We start from the raw sequence: 19,770 nt of genomic DNA, 5'->3' as shown, positions 1-19,770 counted from the left end.
ATCATCTAACATACTTAATGGCATTCAAAGTATGCCTTGATCTTTCTCCAGTTTCTCTATTTTTTCACAGATTCTTCACACTAGCTGATCTGTTCTGATCAATCATAAATGTAAGCAAAGAGGAGATTGATTCATCCTTTAGCTGTCTGGTAAGATTTAGTAATTGAGGTCTCATATTGACTGTTACAGAATTACACATAAAAGCAGAAGCAGCTTTTATGAAATTCTTGAGATTCCAGATCTCTTGGCAAACGTTTTCAAACACCACAATTTTCATTAACAGCTTCAAGTCATAGATATAATTGAAATATTGGGGGGGGGCACAGAAAAATATGGCAGTTAAGCATACTGAGTGCTTTGAAAACTGAAAGGCCTCAGAAGTAAGCCTCAGAACCAAGACTTTTCTCTGACCTTTCTCCTAGTTTCCAAAACACCCTGAGGACACTCTCCTTGGAATTTCCTTATCTAACCAAGAAAGCTTCTTTCCAAGAAAAATGCAGTTGTCACGAAACTCCCTCCCTAGGAATCTTATCAAATAACCAGGAAAGATGAACCATCAGAGAAGAGGCTGAAAGCCAATCATGTCCAGACAGACTTTTCACCTATTCTGAAGGCAGCTCCAAGAGATTACCTGGGGCACTCTATCTGCATCTTAAGACCATTTTTGCTTCTGTGTGCCCCTATACCTCACCTTCACAGTAGTGGGTCCATTCATACTTCCTAATGCCCCCCCCATCTCCCTCCTTACCTATGAAAAAGGGCGCATGTTTCTGAACTACACTGAGTAACTGGGGCATCACTCTGATTTTCCCCACTGCATATTGGTAAGTTTGTATTTGTATGCCGTTTCTTGTATTAATGTGCCTTTTGACAGTTGACCTTTTAGCAACCCTTAATATAAAAGTTTTCTTTTTACCCCTACAATATAAAAAAGGATACACCTCTTCAGATTCATGTCCATCAGACCTTTATTTCAACTCGATCTCTTAGCCAACCTGGTACAAAAGTAGATTTTTAAGGTTATAAATGGGAAAAAAATGCATTCCACATTCTATAAAATGAGTGGGCATTGAACAGGGGTTCCTATGGTTTATTTATAAAGACTTTTTTAATCGTGTTATTTTACCTGGAGCTTTAAATTGCTTGTTTTCCTTGCAGATATACCAAATCACAGTGTTTCTGAAAATGTGTTAGCTATAATTAACATATATTAACCAATGACATGAAGAACTTTGCTTCATAACACAAAGTTAGTTTCTGACTAGTCAATAACACAGTTCCTTTAAACATTTGACTGAATTTATGTCTTTTTTCCTCTCCGGATAATTTTAGCATATAAAAGATTTCAATGATCTCATTGACGGTTCTGCTTAAAGTAAGAACGTTAAAGCAACTTATTAAAAATGAGGGTAATTGTGATGTTTCTTTCACATAAAAGTTTTTTCAAGTAACAGTTGGTTTATTATTTCCTTTCCTTGCCCTGTTTCAGAGTTCCAGGTGCAACCACTTGATATTTAGACTGCGAGGTCATCCGATCAGACTTCCTCACCTTCACTTTTACCACAACCACAAGCTCCGTGTTTTGAGGATCATCACCACTGTCTCATCTTACTCTCCCCCAAATCAAGCATTCTTCCTTTGCATCTTTCACTTTGTTACAGAACATTGGCTGTTGCTTATAGTGCTAGACCTTTGCAAATATCAAAACGGTCTTTCCCTTCTTTTCTACTCTTGCAATTAAGGTATGTTGCCAATTGGTGGCAGTAATGTGCCATGGTGTCCTTCTCACTGGATTAAATCATGATTTTTTTCCATTTCTTTTTTACTACTAAAAACAATTCTTTCTAAAAATGAGTGGTCAATTCTGCCCCATTGTTGGTTTAAAAAAAAAAAAAAGGCAGAGAGTGGGAGGGAGGATCCAGAATACCTTCCCTTTCAGTATCTGCTGGTTATAGGCAACACTTCATCCACAAAAGTAGAGGACCAGAACTGCTCAGATAGTAAAAAAAGAAATCTCATAGGCAAAGGTCTAGGACTAGTGTGGGCCGGAGCTAAGGGGTCTTCTGTATTCTCTGGAGTAGAGAGTAAAGTATCAGTAGAATAACCATTTTCTTACTCTAAGTTTCCTGGTGTCTTTGGAATTCCACCTTATTATTTCAAAATATCTGGATGGCCTGGCCCACTTTGGAGAATCATCCTTGATAGAGTGGGTCAGGGGTCCCAAACCATGGGCCTGTTGGAACCCGGGCACACAGCAGGAAGTGAGGGGCTGGCAGGTGAGCAAGCAAGCAAAGCTTCATCTGTATCTACAGTCGCTACCCATCACTCGCAAGACTGTCTGAGCTCCGCCTCCTGTCAGATCAGCACCAAAAAGCCTGCTTCCGTTGCCAACATCCCATCTTTGTGAAGCAGGGTTTTCTTCAATGACAGTAACCAAGGCGAGATTACAGAGTGGACTGGACATAAACCACACGCTTCAGGTGTCACCATCTTCCCTCACACCCAGATAGGACCGTCTAGTTGCAGGAAAACAAGCTCTGGGCTCCCATGATTCTGCATTATGGTGAACTGTATAATTATTTCATTATATATTAAAATGTAATAACAACAATAGAAATAAAGTACCAAATAAATAAAATATGCTTGATCATCCCAAAATCATTCCTTTCCAACCCTGGTCCGTGGAAAATTGTCTTCCACAAAACTGGCCCCTGATGCCAAAAAGGTTGGAGTTAGTGTCTAAAACACCATGTAGACACAGAAACTACTGATTTTTTTCTTTTAATTTTTTGTATATTAAACATATGGGGTACAATTCAGGGTTAGGTATACAAATGTTCATTATGCAGGTACCCTTGTTGATGAGATCACTAATTTTCTTTTCGATCAAAGACTGTGAACACATGCCAACAAATAAAAGGAAACACACTATAGCAAATCAAATAGCACAAAATAACTTCTGATGAAAAGCAAGAAACTCATCCTAACTTTCCATCTGCAGGGCCACTCCCCAGGATCAACCTCTTTTACATATTTTTATTTGTTTGAAATTACTTTAATATTTCTTTTTTTTTTTGACTTGGAATCTTACTTTGTCGCCCAGGCTGGAGTGCAGTGGCTCACTCACCCACCCCAGCATCAACCAGCTCGGCCTCTAGCAATCCTTCTGCCTCAGCCTTCCAAATAGCCAGAACCACAGGCATGTGCTACCACGCCCGGCTAATTTTTCATTTTTATTGTAGAGACGAGGTCTCATCAAGTTGCCCGGGCTGATCTTAAACCTGCAGGCTCAGGCAATTCACTTGCCTCAGCCTCCCAAAATGCTGAGATTATAGGCTGAGCCACCCAGCCTGGCCTACTTTAATATCAGAAACAGTTTTTCCCCTTCTTTTCTACTCTTGCAATTAAGGTATGTTGCCAATTGGTGGCAGTAATGTGCCATGGTGTCCTTTCTACTGAATTAAATCATGATTTTTCCATTTCTTTTTTACTACTAAAAACAATTCTTGAGCTGGGCTCAGTGGCTCAGCCTGTAGTCCCACGCCTTTGGGAGGCTGAGGTGAGCGGATTGCCTGAGCCTGCGGGTTCGAGAACCGCCTGGGCAGCGAGACCTCATCTCTACAATAAATCAAAAAATCAGCCGGGCGTGGTAGCGCGCGCCTGTAGTTCCAGCTACTTGGAAGGCTGAGGTGGAAGGATCACCGGAGCCCAGCAAGTCGAGGCTGCAGTGGCCAGGAGCAGCCACTGCACTCCAGTCTGGGCGACAGAGTGAGACTCCAACTCAAAAAACAAAAAACAATTCTTTCTAAAAATGAGTGGTCAATTCTGCCCCATTGTTGGGTAAAAAAAAATGACAGGGAGTGGGGGTTCCAGAATACCTTCCCTTTCAGTATGTGCTGGTTATAGGCAAAACTTTATCCACAAAAGTAGAGGACCAGAACTGCTCGGATAGTAAAAAAAGAAATCTCATAGGCAAAAGTCTGGGACTAGTGTGGGTCAGAGCTAAGGGTTCTTCTGTATTATCTAGAGTAGAGAGTAAAGGATCAGTAGAATCAGTAGAATAACCTTTAATATTTCTAAATATGCTCATATTAGCGTTAGACAATATCTAATGACTCCCTACTATGAAAGATAAGGACTATACTAATACCTATGATGTCCCATATTTAACAGTTACATTAAGGTTAGCTCTTTTGCTGGTCTTCTTTGTAACTTTGGATAATACCGTGTAAAATCCTAGATAATATTTCAACTTTAGATAGTATTACAACTCTCCACTATTAGCATCTCCGTTCTTTTCACTTTCTATCTCCTCTCTTAAATATAGTCAAGAAGTCTTTTGTGTTTTGTCCATAAGTTGACTCAAAGTTAACAGCCAACTTCCAGACTAAAGATTGTGCTAGGATTACATTTTCTTCTCTACAGGACCACTATAAAACCATTAGAAAACCACTCACAGAAAAACGTGCAGAGTATCGGAATCAAATGGATTCTCTTCTCTTATTAGCAACTACCCAAATATTTGTGTTTCATACTTAAGTCACAAACTTATGTAGCTTTGTTTCTCCAGCAGTTCCAAACTGCCTTTCCCCCCTCCATATTTTGCCTAATTTATCATAGCAAGTTTTTTCTTTTTCACTGTCTTTTTACAGAGATTATCTTTCTCTTTTTCTTCTTTGAGACAAGTTCTTGATCTGTCATCCAGGCTGAAGTGCAGTGGTTCGACTACAGGTCACGATAAACTTGAACTGCTGGGCTCAAGCGATCCTTCCGCCTCAGCCTGCTGAGTAGCTAGCACTACAGGCACATGCCACCATGCCAGGCTATTCTTTAAAAGTATTTTTTTGTAGAGATGAGCATCTCACTATGTTGCCCAGGCTGCCTAATTGTTCTTTAGCTCTGCTGTACCACTGAGGACTTCCCTTACTTAAGAGAAATGAACAGTTAATACACACAACATGCATGAATCTTAAAATGATGATATTTGAGTAAATAAGACCACGGAAGTACATAATGTATTATTTTGTTTAATAAAGTTCTAGTCATTAGAATCCAAAAGTTGGAATTTTCTAGAATTCATGTCTTTTTCTTTTCTTTGATTTGTCTTCTTGTTTTCCTGGAGAATATCCTCAATAACTAATTATGAAAAAATGGGAGGTAAACTTTTAGTTTTTGGACATTTGGAAACATCTTCATTCTGCTGGCTCTGTATAACAGTTTGAATTTGCTTTCCCTTAGAACTCTCAAGGCTTACATGAAGCATATTCTAGTATTCAGTGATACTGATAAATTGAATGGAAGTGTAGTCTTATTCTTAATAGATTATTAATTTTCTAATTCCCCCATCACCACCAGGAACTTACCCTTGATACAATTTTTAATTTACTTAATTAGCTATAAATCATCTCGGGATTACAATTTTTTATGGAAACATTCAGATCATTCCTATGGGCTTTTATCACATATATTTTACAATCAAGTTATTTCTTCAAAAAAGAACTTTTGACTATAAATATTACATGCATGTGACCAATTCAAATAGTAAAAAGTTACTTGCCCATGGTTTTTCCCTTAGCATCTTGATTTTCTCCCCAGAGGCAGCCACTGTTATTCATTTCTGGAAGCTTTTGGGCTTTCTCTATAATCTTGGTGTTATGACATTCTAGAGATGAAAATTTAATAACTTTTCAGAATCAGAATTGCAGATATTTCTTTCTGAATCAATGTAAGCAATCAATCAATAAAAAATGAATATAAATCTTTTTTGTCAATGATACCTAGTCAAACATCCATTGAGTATCTCTTACTGTATATGGCAGACACTAGGTATTTTGTTATTGTTTGGTACAGCTTCACTGAGGTATGATTGACTCATAATAAACTGCACCTATTTGAAGTGTGTGATTTGATGAGCTGTAACATATATGTATACCCAAGGAACCATTACCATAACCAAGATAATAGATGTATCCATTAACTCCAAAACTGCCTCATCACCTTTTGTAAACTGTCGTCCCCTTACCCTCCTTATTCATCTTATCCCCAGACAGCCACTTATCTACTTTCTTTCACTATAGACCTGTTGTATTTCCTAGAACTTTATTAAATAAAATAATACGATTATGTACTTTTGTGGTCTTGTTTCTTTTTTTAATTTTTATTTTAAAGATGTAGGGTACAATTCAGGGTTAGGTATACAAATGATCATTGTACAGGCAAAGTTTGGGCCACACTTTGGTCCCCACTTCACCTGGTTTGAGATCAGGTACACTTACTGATGAAGTCTGCTCCCCCACACCTCTGGCAGTTTCCTACTACTGCCAATCCTTTTCTTACAGTATTATGATAATTGTTCAGGGTCCACTTATGAGTGAGAACATGTGGGACTCAGCTCTTTGTTTCTGTGATAGATCACTGAGTATTACAGACTCTAAATCCATCCAGGTTGCGGCGAAGTTCATAATTGTGTCCTTCTTTATGGCTGTCATAGTCCATCATGTATATGTACCACATTTTAATCCTGTCTACTGGTCTTGTTTCTTTTTTCTATTTTTTTCTTTTTTTTTTTGAGTTGGAGTCTCACTCTGACGCCCATGCTGGAGTGCAGGTGCATGCCACCATGCCCAGCTAATTTTTTTTTTTTTTAATTTACTGTAGAGATGCGATCTCACCAAGTTGCCAAGGCTGGTCTTGATCCCTTGAACTCAGGCAATCCTCTCATCTCGGCCTCCCAAAGTGCTGGGATTATAGGCTTGAGCCACCATGCCTGGCCTTGTCTTGTTTCTTTACAAACATCATTTTGAGATTTAACCATGTTGTGTATATTAATTGTCCATTCCTTGTAAGTCCTGCTTTGGTGTTCCTCTGTATGATTATACTACAGTTTGTCCATGTACCTGCTGATGGACATTTGTACATAATTTTTGTCTTTTTTTTTAAAATTTATTGTAGAGACAAGGTCTTGCCAAGTTGTCCAGGCTGGTCTCAAACCCGTGGGCTCAGGCAATCCTCTTGCCTCTGCCTCCCAAGTGCTGGGATGACAGGCATGAGCCACCACGCTTGGCTTGGATTTGGTCTCTAGGTGACTGAAAAGTCTGTAGAGCAGGAGCCAATGATTCAAATGCCTTCAGGAACCAAACAGGTAAAGGGGGGGGGGACACAGAGGGCCAATGTAATGAAAGCAAGCATTTAGCCTTTATGATGAATGGTGAGCTGACATTTGGCCTCCATGTTGGAAGAAGGGGAGATTATGGCGAACAGGGAGAGCACATATTCAATGTAAATAAAGCAGCAGCTGCTTCTCAGAGTTGGCCAGTTTTTCCACACTGGCCAGTATTACCAGGTCTTCTTTTCTTTTTTGTTTTTTCCCATGAGTGCTATTAAATCCACATTTTTATGTGGAGCTTCTTGATTTTTTTAATCTTTAAAATAATACAATTTCTGGCTGGACTCAGTGGCTCAACCTGATTCCCAGCACTTTGGGAGGCTGAGGCAAGTGGATTGCCTGAATCTGCGGGTTCGAGACCAGCCCAGGCAACCTGGTAAGGCCTTGTCTCTACAATAAATCAAAAATTAGTCGGGCGTGGTAGTGCACACCTATAGTTCCAACTACTTGGAAGGCTGAGGCAAAAGGATCGCCAGAGCCGAGCAGGTCGACACTGGGGTGGTCACGAGCATGCCACTGCACTCCAGCCTGGGTGACAGAGTGAGACTCCAACTCAATAATAATAATAATAATAATAATACCGTTTACTTTTTTCCCCACCTATGGAAACAAATGAAAAATAAGATTCGGGAGTCAGTCAGGAGGAAATCAAATATTGGCTTGAAAAAAAATCCTGATATTCATTTAATTAGGTACTGAATATAGGTGCATTCATTGTTGTATTCTCTCTCCTTTTGGTCATGTTTGAAATTTTCATAATGAATAAAATTTATAAAAATTATCTTGGGGCAACTCCCTTGGGTCCCCTTCCACTGTGGGAACTTTCTGTCCTCTCAATAAATCCTGCTCTCTCTCTATATATATATCTTGACTGAAGTCATTTAGAGAGAGTTTGGTTTGGCAAATGAGCTTGCTAATGGTTGTTTCACCACTGCCCACAACTTACAGCACAGAGAGCAGAGAACATGTTGAATCCTACAGACAAGCCAGGGGGGAAGAGACAAAAAGAAAGAGCATGAGACACATAGATGAAGCTTAGAAAGGGATTAGCCTCTCAAACTTGGTTCCTTCTCCTAATCTCATCTATTAGAGAAATTATTCCTACTGCTCTAGGAGGAAAGAGAGACTGAGAATTTCTTTTAATTATTTTCCTTCTGGGGAGTGGAAATGTTCTCCCCTCTATGAATGCAAAAGAGTGAGAGTGTTTCATCCCTGTGGGGGACATTGTGAGGCCAAGATTCTCCTTCAAGTAAGGACTTGTCATAGCCACTGGGACTGCTGTTGGCTGAGTCTTTGACCCCTTCAGGATTGCTACATTTGCAGACAGCCACTTCGCCCAAGGTTAAGTTCCTTCCCAGGGTGGCTGATCAAAGTGAGGGTATAAGAACCTCATCATCTTAGCGCTTGGGGCAACTCAGAAGGTGAATTCTAACATCCCAAACTTCCTATTGGATCTGCATGATCTCTCTCTCTCTCTCTCCCCAATCCTGCTTCCTTCCCCTCCATTCTACAAGTGTGAATCCCAAGGGCACTCCTTAATAAATATCTTCCCTGTTAATTTATCTTTCTTTTATTTTCTTTTGTCAGGGTTTCACTCTGTCACCCAGGCTGAAGTGCAGTTGGTCACGACTCGCTGCAGTCATGACCATCTGGGCTCAGGTGATTCTTCTGCCTCAGCCTCCCAAGTAGTTGGGACTGTAGGTACATGCTCCTACACCTGGTTGTTTTGCTTTGTTTTGTTTTAGTTTTGGGTTTTTGTTTTTTTGGTTTTTTTTTTTCGTGGAGACAAAGTGTTGCTATGTTGCTCAGACTGGTCTCAAACTCTTGGGCTCAAACCATCCGCCTTCCACCTCGGCCTCCCAAAGTGCTGGGATTACAGGTATGAGCCACCGCCTCCAGTCCCTTTCTTTCTTTCTTCCTTTTTTTTTTCTTTTATGAGTCTGGGACTTGCTCTATAGTCTGGGCCATAGCTCACTGCAGGCTTGAACTCCTGGACCCAAGCCATTCACCCACCTTAGCCTCCAGAGTAACTGGGACTACAGGCATGAGCCACTGCAAAATAAATTCTGTCTCAGAGTTGGCGTCCTAGGAGCACAACCTGTGACTTTTGGTACCAAGAGTAAGGACAGAGCAAGCAGACACGAACATGAGGTCTTGGAGCGTGATCACTAGCTGGCCACCTGACAATGAGGACCCCTATCACAAAATGACCGTCCAATTGTTAAAACTTTCATGCAAGGATGTGAGAGGGCTCAGCAGAAGAAGACATGGATGCCAAAGTGTTCGAGTCCATCTGCAAGTTCGGCCTGGCCTTTGCTGTTGCTGTGGCCATGGTGAACTCTGCCTTGTAAAAGAATGCAAGCACAGAGCTGTCATCTTTGACCGATTCTGTGGAGTGCACTCATTTTTCTCATCCTATGGATGCAGAAACCCATCGTCTTTGACTGCTGCGCTGGACCACGTAACGACGTGCCAGTCATCACTGATATCGAAGCTAGACACGATGGCAACATCACGGTGCACATCCTTCTCCAGCCTGTGGCCAGTCAGCTCCCTTGTGTCTTCACCAGCATCAGAATGACAATGAGCGGGCATTGCCATCCATCCTCGTATCAGTGGTGGCTTGCGTTTTTCTAATTTCTTTAATTTTTTAATTGAGTTAGAGTCTCACTCCGTCGCCCAGGCTGGAGTGCAGTTGCACACTCATGGGCACTGCAACCTCAACCTGCTAGACCCGGGTGATCCTTCTGCTTTCAACCTGCCAAGTAGCTGGAACCACAGGCACATGCCACCATGCCCGGCTACTTTTTTGATGTATTGTGGAGATGAGGTCTTGCCAAGTTGCACAGGCTGGTCTCGAACCCCTGGGCTCAGGCAATCCTCTCGTCTCGACTTCCCAAAGTGCTAGGATTAAAGATGTGAGCCACCGCGCCCGGCCAGTGGCTTGCTTTGATGCCGGGGAACTGATCCCGAGAGAGCTGGTCCCCAAAGAGGGGAGCAATGACCTCACTGAGCAAGCAGCCACCTCTGGGCTCACCCTGGACACCGTGTCCTTGATGCATCTGACCTTGGGGAAGGAGTTCACTGAAGCCATGGAAGCCAAAAGGCGGTCCAGCAGAAAGCAGAGGGGGCCAGAACAGCGGAGGAAAAGGCCAGGCTGCAAAAAAAAGTCAGTCGTCATCTCTGCCCAGGGCGACTCCAAGGCCCTGAGCTGATCGCCAACTCACTGGCCAGGTGGCCAAGGCCTGATCCAGCTGTGCAAGCTGGAAGCTGTTAAGCATACCACGTATCAGTTGTTGCACTCTCAGAACATCACCTGTCTGCCTCAGGCCAGTCTGTGCTCCTTCAACTGCCCCGTGAGAGCCCGCACCTCTCCAGGGTCATCGCCCAGGGACTCTTCACACCGCCTTCCTTCTGCCCCCACCCCAGAAATCACTATGAAATTTCATGATTGGCTTAAAGTGTAGGAAATAAAAGTGAAATCATTCAGATCCTTAACAACAACCAAAGAAAACTTTCATGCATGGCAGGTTAGCACACTAGTAAAAAAGTGTACATGCCGGACGTAGTGACTCGCACCTGTAATCCCAGCAATTTGGGAGGTGAAGGCGAGAGGATTGCCAGAGCCCAGGGATTTGAGACCAGCCCGGGCAACATGGCGAGACCTCATCTCTACAATAAATAAATAAATAAATAATTAGCCAGGTGTGGTGGAGTACGCCTGTAGTTCCAGCTACTCGGAAGGCTGAAGCAAAAGGACCGTCTGAGCCCAGCAGGTCAAGGCTGCGGTGGCCATGAGCATGCCACTGCATTCCAGCCTGGGTGACAGGGTGAGACTCTGACTCAAAAAAAAGAGTATATATTTACTGGTGTGAGGTATCAGAGATTTGAGAAACACAGAGAAAATGGCCATTTTGAGGACAGTGGAACTGGGTGGTGGTACTTTAAACTGAAATGTATCCCCTGAAAATATGTGTGTTTAAACCTTAACCCCCAATGTGATTATATTTAGAGATAGGGTTTTAGAAGGTAATTAAGGTCAAATTAGGTTGTTGGGGATGGGGGTGCTTATCTGATAGGAATGGTGGCTGTGTAAGAAGAGGAACAGAGATCTCTCTCCCTTTCTCTATCTCTGCTAGCGTGTACTGAGGAAAGGCCATGGAGGTCAAAGCAAGAAAGCGGCCATCTGCAAGCCAGGAAGAGGACCCTTACCAGGAACCACATCAGCTGGCACCTTGACCTTGGATGACCTAGCCCCCAAATCTGTGAGAAACAAATTTCTGTTGTTGAAATCATCTAGTGACAAGACTTAGGGTCTTTCGTTATATGATAGTCCAAGTTGACTAAAACAGACTAAAATGATTGATTAGCCAGACTGACTGGATGAGTCAGATTGCACTGGAAAAAGATGGTGAAAGCCTAGAATGACTAATCACCAAATAAAAGCTAAAGGTGACAGCTAGAGAGTCTCCTTAGTAACTCACAAAGTGGCCCTCATCTCTAGCAATGGAAGGCTGGGATAAGCTAAAGAATAAACTCAGAGTACCTAAGCTCCCAAGAAGGTGAACCTTTCAGTCAAGACAGATATATCAAGCCAAGGTCAAGGTCCTGGTTGGGACAGAGTGGGGCTTGACCCATCAGGTGAAGACGTTCTCAAAAATTCACTGGTAATGCCTAAATAGTTCGAGGCTATTGGTCACAGAGTCTGAGTTGACATTGATACTCAGAGGCCAAAAGAGCTCTCTATCGCAGTCCTTCTGTTAGAGTAGGTGCATAGGGAGGCCAGAGAATCAATAAAGTCCTACCCAAGGTGCTATGGTCATAAGTTCAACATTCATGTATTGAAACTAATCCCCAATCTGTTCATATCAAGAGATGAGGCCTTTGCACGATGATAGATCAGGAGGGAAGAACCCTCATGGATGGGTTAAGTGCCCTTATAAAAGAGGCCTGAGGAAGTGGCCTTACCCCTTCCACCATGTGAGGATACAGGGAGAAGGTGGTGTCCATGAAGAACAGGCTCTCACCAAGACACTGAACCTGCTGGTACCTTGATCTTGGACTTCCCAGCTCCGAAAACTGTGAGAATTAAAGGTTCATCATTTATAAGCCCCTCAATTTATGGCAGCCTAAATGGACTAAGGCACAGAGTCCAGACAATAGTCTGTATTACAGATCTACATCACCTGTTGGTCATTTTCCCAATGCCCAAATGTATCATCAGAAGAGAGATACTTCGTAGGTGTCTCAACCCCCCTTGTCCTTGGGTTTTTGACTTATTAAATAACTTTCATAATAGGGAAGACACACTAGAAGCCCCTTCCCAAGCCAAAATATAAATCAAAAGCAGGACTGTTGATGGGATGGTGGAAATGAGTGCTACTCTGCTGTGGTTTGAATGTGTCTCCCCAGAAAGGATGTGCTGGAAACTTAATCCCCAGTGCCACAGTGTTGGAAGGTAGAGCTTCACAAGAGGTAATTAGGCCATGGGAGTGGAGTGAATACAATAACGCTGTTATCTCAGGAGTAGATTTGTCATAAAAGTAAGAGCGTGTCTATTTTTTTTCCTCCTTCTCTTGTTTGTCTGCCTTCTACCATGGGATGAAGGCAAGAAGGTGTCGCCAGATGCTGGCCACTAGACTTCACAGTCTCCAGAACTATGAGAAATACATTTCTGTTCATTATGCCCAGTCTGTGATTTCCTGTTGTGGCAGCACACAGCAGACTGAGACAAACTCCCAAAGATCTAAAGGACTCAAAGATGGTGAGCTTCAAAACACTTTCATTTTATTTACCGTTCTAGTCCCTGCAAAATTCAGACTGATCCTGGAGAAAAATTCAAGATGTAGTGTCTTCGCTAGAGCAGAATAACATGGACACTGGCACATGGTATGTAATCGTTTATTTTATAAATATATTCTTTTCTCCAGGCTCAGTGGTTCATACCTGTAATCACAGCACCTTGGGAGGCAGAGGCAAGAGGACTGCCTGAGCCCAGGGGTTCAAGACCAACCTGGACAACTTGGCGAGACCTCATCTTTACAATAAATAAAAAAAATTACCTGGGTGTGGGCACCTGTAGTTCCAGCTATTTGGAAGACTGAGGCAGAAGGCTCCCCTGAGTTCAGCAGGTTGAGGCTGCAGTGGCCATGAGTATGCCACTGCACTCCAGTCTGAGCAACAGAGTGAGACTCTAACTAAAAAAAAAAAAAAAAAGTCTATATATATTATTTTATATTTCTTTAAGAAAAGAAAACCAAATAGTTCTCATTTACATGGAATGGGTAACAGTATACATGTACTGTTAAAATCTAGGGGTATGTTAATTCTTCTACCCTCTGTCATTGCATACTTGTCAAGAACTGTGAAGGGTCTGAGATTTTACCCCATTTGCAAACTAACAAGTTAAACTGCCAATTTCATGGTTGCTGGCAGAAGACAGGAGACTCCTGGGTCAAAGCCAGAAGATTATTATTGCTCCAGCACAGCCCCTCAAGCACCATGACAAACACATGGAGTGGTCAGGATAGGAGTTCACATGCAATGAATTTGTACCATGGCTGAGGTATCCTGAGTTTAGAGAACTCTAAATTTTTTTCAAGCAGTCTGCACAATCTTTCCTACAGAAGAAGGCATTATCTTTAAGTAAATAGATAATCTCTTAAACAGCAGGAACAGTAAATTGGCATAAACATTCCAAACGTATATTATATAATATATATTTTAATAAAGTTACACACATATATATTTTTTAGAAATGGGATCTCACTATGTTGCCCAGGATGATCTTGAGCTCCTGGACTCAAGCAATCTTCCCACCTCAGCTTTCCAAAGCGCCGGGATTATAGGTGTGAGCCAATGTGCCTGGCTTCTGGAAAATAATTTTACCATACATAAAGATTATTTTTTAAATTTCTTTTTAGTCAAAATCTCACTCTGTCACCCAGGCTGGAGTGCAGTGGCACCATCACAGCTCACTGCAGCCTCTACCTTCTGGGTTTAAGTGATCCTTCTACCTAAGCCTCTTGAGTAGCTGGTACCACAGGCACATGCCACCTTGCCCAGCTTTATTATTTATTTGTTTGTTTGTTTTGTAGAGATGAGGTCTCACCATGTTTGCCCAGGCTAGTCACAAATTCCCAAGCTCAAGTGATCCTGCCACCTCAGCCTCCCAAAGTGCTGGGATTACAGGTATGAGCCATCGTACCTAACCAAGATTCTTAATTCCCAGTAATTCTAAGTTGAGGAACTTATCCTGAGAAAATAATTTAAAATAGAATGAAATAAATTAATAGAATTGAATAAGCCAGGCTCGGTGGCTCAGCCTGTAATCCCGTACCACTGGGAGGCTGAGGTGAGTAGATTGCCTGAGTCCGCGGGTTCGAGACCCCCCTGGGCAACTTGGTGATACCTCATCTCTACAATAAATAAAAAATCAGCTGGGTGTGGTAGTGTGCGCCTGTAGTTCCAGCTACTTGGAAGGCTGAGGCAGAAGGATCCCCGGAACCCAGCAAGTTGAGGCTGCAGTGGCCGGGAGTCTGGGCGACAGAGTGAGATTCCAACTCAAAAAAAAAAAAAAAAAAAAAAAGAATTGAATATATACAAATATATGTATTACAGCTTTATTTCCAATGGTCATAAAAAAACAGAAACAACATAAATGATGCACACACATGCACAGATGTGTGTGTAAATTTTTATAGCTATTCAAAATATTATCTGTTTTCAAAGAATAAACACTGACAAAAAAGATGGTATAATAAAGACAAACGATAGATATTAATATGCAAGATTATATGCAGGCTGGTTCTGACTACTTGGAAGGCTGAGGTGGAAGGATCGCCAGAGCCCAGCAGGTTGACGACGCTGGGGTGGCTGTGAGCTTGCCACTGCACTCCAACCTGGCGACAGAGTGAGACTCCAACTCAAAAAAAAAAAAAAAAAAAGATTATATACATTGTTTGATACTTAGTTTGACATCATTTTGGGAATTGTTTCTTATGAGCATATGTACATGTTTGTATATAAATGCACACACACACACACACACACACACACACACATATGCATATACTTACACAAAGGAAAAGACTGGGAGAAAATATATCAAGATGTTAACAATGTATATTTCTGAATATTAAGATTGCAGGTCATTAACAAATGTTAACCTTTTCTAATTACAAAATGTAACATAATGCCCATAGTTAAAATAAACAACAACAGCATTGCAAAAGGATACATACAGGGGAAACAGCCTGTCTCGAATTCCAGACCCTTAGCTCTTTTCCCAGAGAAGCCATTTTTATAGATTTCTTTTGTCTGATTCCAGAAATATTTTGTGCCCATACTAACATAATGGTATACAGTCTCCCAATTTCCAATCCCCCTTTTTTTTTTACACAGATGGGAGCATACTATTGACATTGTGTTGTACCTTTCTTTTTTCCTAACAAATGAGGTTGGAAATTATTTATCTATACAGTATCTATTTTCTTTCTTTCTTTTTTCTTTGAGTCAGAGTCTCACTCTGTCACCCAAGCTGGAGTGCAGTGGCATACTCACGGCCACCCCAGCATCGACCTGCTGGGCTCAGGCTATCCTTCTGCCTCAGCCTTCCAAGTAGCCAGAACCACAGGTGCACACTACCACACCCGGCTAATTTTTGATTATTGTAGAGACGAGGTCTCGCCAAGTTGCCCGGGCTGGTCTCGAACCCGCAGACTCAGGCAATTCACTCACCTTGGCCTCCCAAAGTGCTGGGATGACAGGCTGAGCCACTGAACCAAGCCTCTATTTTCTTTTAATGGACTGAATAATGTTTCATTGTATAGATGTACCATATTAACATTTAGATTGCTTTAGTTTTTTGCTGTTAAAACAATCTTTTTTTTTTTTTTTTTTTTTTTGAAACAGGGTCTCCCTGTGCCACCCAGGCTGGAGTGTGACATCATGGCTCACTGCAGCCTTGAACTCCTTGGCTCAGGAGAAGCTCCAGCCTCAGTTTCCCAAAGTGCTGGGATTACAGGTGTGAGACAACAAGGCTGGTCTGTTAAAACATCCTTATAGTTTGGGCATGGTGACTCAAGCCTGTAATCCCAGCACTTTGGGAGGTCGAAGTAAGAGGACTGCCTGAGCCCGTGAGTTCGAGAACAGCCTGGCCAACTTGGCGAGACCTCATCTCTACAATAAATCAAAAAATTAGCCGGGCGTGGTAGCGCGTGCCTAAAGTTCTGGCTACTTGGTAGGCTGAGGCAGAAGGATCTCCTGAGTCCAAGAGGTCAGCGCTGGGGTGGCCATGAGCTTGCCACTGCACTCCAACCTGGGTGACAGAGTGAGACTCCAACTCAAAAACAAACACACAAAAACCCTTATATACCCACTTTTTTGTGTATGAGGGTGTTTACACTTGAAGGATAAACAGAATCTCTGTGTCAAAGAGTTTTTAAAATTGTAACAAGTAGGCTGGGTGTGGTGGCTCATACCTGTAATTCCAGCGCTTTGGGAGGCCAAGGTGGGAGGATTGCTTGAGCCCAGGAGTTCAAGATCGTCAGCCTGGGCAACACAGTGAGACCTCATCTCTACAAAAAATAAAATAAAATAAAAATTGAGCAGGCATGGTGGTGCCTACCTGTAGTCTCAGCTGCTCGAGAGGTTGAGGAAGAAGGATCATCTCAATCCAGAAGGTCGAGGCTGTGGTGAGGCATGATGATGTCATTGCACTCCAGCCTGGGTGACAGAGTGAGACCCCGACTCAAAAAAAAAATTGTATCAAGTCAAAATTTTTATCCGTATTTTCAATTGCCCTTCAAAACCACAATCTATAAATAAATAAATAAATAAAAGCAAGATACAAAACTATACATGCATATAATTATACTTTTTTCTTAAAAAATGAATATGTTATGCATAACAAAAACACTAGCAGAAACTCTCAAGGTATTAGAATTATAGATAATTTTTATTTTCTTATTTATATGTTTGTGCATGTTCCAAATTTTTTTATCATAAGCATACGCTATAGCAATCAGAGTAAAAAAATATGATTTTAAAACTAAACAATAGTAAATGTAATACACATTTTAATCTATTTCAAGAAACTGAGTAGAATCACAAGCATCATTTTGTATTTTACCTCAGAGGCTATAAAATAATTGCACTTAATTTAACAACATACTATAAGAAGAGACATTAACACACTAATATTGATGTTTAAATTAAAGAACATTTTAAAGAGCATTTAAAATAATTGCATCTAATTTTCACTTCTGAGAAGATTCTTTTAATTTAGGGCTGAAGCAATGAATGATGCTTTTACATGAATGTGTTCAACACATATATGCCACAAGCAGACAGCTGGAACTAGAAAGGGACCGGGGACCAAAGTCTACGAGGAGTCCTACTAGAAAGGATCAGTCTCCAGGAAGCTGTGTGTGCTTTCCAGAGGCTGAGACCCAGATAGATTGTGAGTCCCAAAAGGGATTTCCCTTCTGCACGCAGTCAGGAAGAATGTGAGAATGGAGGAGTTCCCATAAATCATGCTTTCACTTATTTAACAAATACGGAGGGTGCCCAAAAAATGTATACACATTTTAAGAAAGGGGGAAAAAAACTATATTAAAATTGTAAGATAAAGATAAGTCACATTTGACTTCTGCTATTACGAGAGGTGTTCATAAGTCGTTGCCATCAGTGTTCAGACACTTCTGAAAAGCACTTTGGAATGTAATACATAGTTAACATCTCTTACAATGTGTTTCCATTTTTTGGCCCTCCCCGTGTATTTAAGTGCCTGTTACATGTAAAGTACCATGTTGGGTGTTGGGAAAACACTGACAAACTGATGAACAAGACAGACACAGCTCCTGATTTTAGCAAAGAATAAAAGCATCGAACAGTTAATTATACAATGACTTCTTATGTAATAAATAACTAATTATTTAAATGCAAACTATACTAACTATTCTAATGGTTTTTTGTTTATTTGTTTGTTTTATAGAGACAAGGCCTCACTATATTTTCCAGGCTGGTCACTAACTCCTGGGCTCAAGCAATCCTCTCCCCTCAGCCTCCCAAAGTGCTGGGATTACAGGCGTGAGCCACTGTGCCTGACTTTTTAAAAATTTGATTTTACTTATAATTGCTATGAAAAAGTGCAGTATTCTATGAAGCTACATAATTGGGGCACCTGTGAGGGTTATAAGAAAGGCAAGCTGGGCACAGTGGCTCATACCTGTCATCCTAGCACTTTGGGAGGCAGAGGTGAGAGTATTACCTGAGCTCAGGGGTTCTAGACCAGTCTGAGCAATTTGGCAAGACCTCATCTCTACAATGAATCAAAATATCAGCTGGGCCAGGTGACACATGCCTGTGGTTCCAGCTACTTGAAAGGCTGAGAATGAGACTCTAACTCAAAAAAAAAAAAAAAAAAAAAAGGCAACTTCAAGTAAATGATGCTTTAGTTGAAACCTGGTGAAGGTGGGTTGCCAGGAAGCAGAAGACCACACGTACACAGGACGTTTATGAGAAAGGAACCTGGAGCATTCAAGGAACTCAAAGAAGACCAGTACGGAGAGAAGAAGTCATAGGAGAAGGTGCAACATAGTCCTGGGTCCACCCTGGCGATTCTCCAGCTGCACTCTTCCCATGGGTGAGGAATTCACAGGGTCAAGGGCACATGCCCACCTGAAGTCTACTCCACTTTTCTTTCTAGAACTCATTCTAGGTACCTTGAAATTCCCTGCTTCCAGGACTTGTGTAACCCTCTTCCCTGATCTGTTCCTTCGAGGGTGGACCTAGCTACTGGTGTGCACAGTCCTAGGCCCAAAAGTTGTCCTAAGGGTAGCTGTTTCTCAGGAACGTGGAACATGTAGACATGGGTGACCACACATGAACACGTGAGGCCCCTGTGATGCTGAACAGAACCGGGAGCAGGGACAGATGTCAGGGGAGAGTCAGAGCTTGGAGCTCAGCTCTCCCTGGGCCAGAAACTTCATGTCTGAGAATTCTAAATGCAAACCTGGCCTTCTAGGGAATCATGAAGATGTAATTGTCAAAATAGGAGGAGGATATTACATATTTTTAAAAATTCATTTGCCGGCTTGTTTTATAACTAACTTTTAAATATTGAGAAGTTTGGCATGTGGGCCTCCATCTGTATTTTTGTTTCAGTCTGGGAGATGTTAGGGGTGAACCTCACCATATTTGTGAGTCCATTTTGATCTTTATTATGAGAACAATGGGACATAATTAAAGAGTTGTATACAGGAGAGTGACCTGATCGGGTTTACAAAGTTCACTAGCTGCTGTGTGCAATAGATTAGAAGTAGACCAGAAGGGTATAGGAAGACATCTCTTGAGTCGTTCTGGCTAGAATGGAAGGCATCTTGGATTAGTGGCAATGGAGGTGTTATTAAAGAATATCTCTAGTCGGGCTCGGTGGCTCAGCCTGTAATCCCGCGGCTTTGGGAGGCTGAGGTGAATGGATTGCCTGAGCCCGCGGGTTCGAGACCCGCCTGGGCAGCAAGACTTCATCTCTACAATAAATCAAAAAAATCAGCTGGGCGTGGTAGCACGTGTCTGTAATTTCTGGCTACTTGGAAGGCTGA

General features: G+C 41.8%; 1 pseudogene; it reads left to right on the top strand.

Moving 5' to 3' along the window:
* Nucleotides 1-9,432: 9,432 nt before the first annotated feature.
* LOC103255038 lies at nt 9,433-9,802 on the top strand (annotated as a pseudogene).
* Nucleotides 9,803-19,770: the final 9,968 nt, after the last annotated feature.

This window comes from Carlito syrichta, unplaced genomic scaffold (assembly GCF_000164805.1).
Source record: "Carlito syrichta isolate Samal-C Ts95f unplaced genomic scaffold, Tarsius_syrichta-2.0.1 Scaffold287770, whole genome shotgun sequence".
In the NCBI taxonomy this organism is placed as follows: domain Eukaryota; kingdom Metazoa; phylum Chordata; class Mammalia; order Primates; family Tarsiidae; genus Carlito; species Carlito syrichta.
The sequence above is the reverse complement of the archived record's forward strand: the minus strand, read 5'-3'. Positions and strand labels throughout refer to the sequence as shown.